The sequence below is a fragment of the Aythya ferina genome, assembly GCF_964211825.1.
Source record: "Aythya ferina genome assembly, contig: HAP1_SCAFFOLD_1441, whole genome shotgun sequence".
Lineage (NCBI taxonomy): Eukaryota > Metazoa > Chordata > Aves > Anseriformes > Anatidae > Aythya > Aythya ferina.
This window is the reverse complement of record NW_028180668.1, coordinates 1-3000: the sequence shown is the minus strand read 5'-3', so window position 1 is coordinate 3000 and position 3000 is coordinate 1. Positions and strand designations below refer to the sequence as shown.

Here is a 3000-nt window from a genome sequence, read left to right as displayed (position 1 = left end):
GAGGGAGTAGGAATCCGTTTTTGGGGTGGTAAGGATGGCATAAATGCAGTTTGGGGGCTCTAAGGACACAAGAAAACGCTATTTTGGGGCGCTAAGGACCCAAGAAACGCTATTTTGGGGCGCTAAGGACCCTACAAATCCAATTTCAGGGCTCTGAGGATGCCATAAATCCAATTTTGGGGCCCTAAGGATGCCATAAATCCAATTTCGGGGCTCTAAGGACCCTATAAACCCTATTTTGGGGTGCTAAGGACCCTACAAATCCAATTTCAGGGCTCTGAGGATGCTATAAATCCAATTTCGGGGCTCTGAGGACGCTATAAATCCAATTTTGGGGCTCTAAGGACCATATAAACCCTATTTTGGGGCACTAAGGATGCCATAAATCCAATTTCGGGGCTCTAAGGACCCTATAAACCCTATTTTGGGGCACTAAGGATGCTATAAATCCAGTTTGGGGGCTCTGAGGACACTATAAACCCTATTTTGGGGTGCTAAGGACCCTAGAAATCCAGTTTGGGGGCTCTAAGGACCCAAGAAACACTATTCTGGGGCACTAAGGACCCTACAAATCCAATTTCAGGGCTCTGAGGACGCTATAAATCCAATTTTGGGGTGCTAAGAACCCTACAAATCCAATTTTGGGGCCCTAAGGATGCCATAAATCCAATTTCGGGGCTCTAAGGCTCTAAGGACCCTATAAATCCAATTTTGGGGTTCTAAGGACCCTGTAAACGCTCTTTTGGGGCTCTGGGAACCCTTTAAATCCAATTTTGGGTCTGTAAAATTTGGCCCACCCCAAACCCCACTCCAGGCCCCCCAAACTCCATTTGGGCCCCCCAAACCCTGCTTGGAGCCCCTCAAAACCCCACTGGGGACCCCATAGCCACCCTTGGGACCTCCCAAACCCCACTCAGAAGCCCCAACCCCCCCCCTCAGGGCCCCTCAAACCCCATTTAGGCCCCCCTAACCCCACTCAGGGCCCCATAAAGCCTCAAGGCCCCCCAACACCCTGTCTGGGGACCCCATAAACCCCACTCAAGGCCCCCCTAAACCTCCCTGGGGACCCCATAAATCCCACTCAGAGTCCCCAAAAGCCCAATTGGAGCTCCTCAAACACCATTTAGGTCCCATAAACCCTCTGGGGACCCCATAAACCCCATTTAGGCCCCCCTGAGGCCCCCATAAACCCCACTCAGGGTCCCCAAACCCCCCCGGGGACCCCATAAACCCCATTCAGGGTCCCCAAACACCCCTGGGGACCCCATAAACCCTGCTCAGGGACACCATAAACCCCATTCAGGGCCCCCAAACTCCCCGGGGACCCCATAAACCCCATTCAAGGCCCCCAAACCCCCCTGGGGACCCCATAAACCCTCCTGGGGACCCCATAAACCCCACTCAGGGCCCCCAAACCCCCCCCCGGGGACCCCACAAACCCATTTTTGGGGTTGCAGGAGAACGCGCGGCTGCACGCCAACCTGCTGGAGATGGAGTTTGGGGCCGACGTGCGGCAGAACGAGGGCAACACCATGAGCTGCTTCGAGCGCGCCCTGCGCAGCCCCCTGCCCGCCGAGGCCAAGCTGCTCTTCTCCCAGCGCCGCGTCGAGTTCCTCGAGGACTTCGGCTCCAGCATCCATAGGTACGGGGTGGGGACGACCCCAAAACATGGGTAGGGTACCCCAAAATATGAGGGGGGTGCCCCAGAAAGGGAGAGCCCATAAAAAAATAATGGGAAAGACTATAAAAGTGGGGGAAGGCTATAAAGAATGGGGAAAGGCTATAAAAAAAGGGGAAGCCCTATAAAAAGTGGGGAAGCCCTATAAAGAATGGGAAACCCTAAAAAACGGGGAAGCCCTATAAAAAGTAGGGAAAGCCTATAAAGAATGAGGAAACCCTATAAAAAGTGGGGAAGCCCTATAAAGAATGGGAAACCCTAAAAAACGGGGAAACCCTATAAAAAGTGGGGAAAGCATATAAAGAATAGGAAACCCTATAAACAATGGAGAAAGCCTGAAGAATGGGGAAACCCTATAAAAAGTGGGGAAGCCCTATAAAGAATGGGGAAAACCTATAAAAATAGGGAAAGCCTATAAAAATGGGGAAAGCCTGAAAAGTGGGGAAAGCCTATAAATAATGGGGAAAGCCTAAAATGCGGGAAGCCCTATAAAAAGTGGGGAAGCCCTATAAAGACTGGGAAACCCTAAAAAACAGGGAAGCCCTATAAAAAGTGGGGAAAGCCTATAAAGAATGAGGAAACCCTAAAGAATGGGAAACCCTATAAAAAATGGAGAAAGCCTAAAGAATGGGGAAGCCCTATAAAGAATGGGGAAAACCTATAAAAATAGGGAAAGCCTAAAGGATGGGAAAAAATATAAAATATAAAAATGGGGAAAGCCTGAAAAGTGGGGAAAGCCTATAAATAATGGGGAAAGCCTAAATAATGGAGGAACCCTATAAAAAGTGGGGAAACCCTATAAAGAATAGGGAAAACCTATAAAAATAGGGAAACCCTAGAGAATGGGAAACCCTGTAAAGAACGGGGAAAGCCTGAAAAATAGGGAAGCCCTATAAAAAGTGGGGAAAGCCTATAAAAAACTGGGAAACCCTATAAGAAGTGGAGAAAGCCTATAAAGAAAGAGTAAACCCTAAAGAATGGGAAACCCTATAAAAAATGGGGAAAGCCTAAAATGTGGGGAAACCCTATAAAGAATGGGGAAAGCCTGAAAAATGGGGAAGCCCTATAAAAAGTGAGGAAACCCTATAAAGAATGGGGAAAGCCTATAAAATATGGGGAAAACAGATAAAATATAGGGAAACCCTATAAAAATGGGGAAAACCTGAAAAATGGGGAAACCCTATAAAAAACGGGGAAACCCTAAAAAGCGGAAAAAGCCTATAAAGAATGGGGAAACACTATAAAAAGTGGGGAAACCATATAAAGAGTGGGGAAAACCCTGAAAAGGGGGAAAAAATAAATGAAAAAGGGGAAACCCCAAA

The 3000-nt window shown here is 48.2% G+C and overlaps 1 long non-coding RNA gene across 1 annotated transcript; it reads right to left on the bottom strand.

Moving 5' to 3' along the window:
- Nucleotides 1–1758: 1758 nt before the first annotated feature.
- On the bottom strand, nucleotides 1759–2994 carry LOC311429614. Its single transcript, XR_014688295.1, has 3 exons — nucleotides 2841–2994; nucleotides 2203–2781; nucleotides 1759–2147 (listed from the first exon to the last, which is right to left on the bottom strand). It is a non-coding gene; the product is annotated as an uncharacterized lncRNA (long non-coding RNA).
- Nucleotides 2995–3000: the final 6 nt, after the last annotated feature.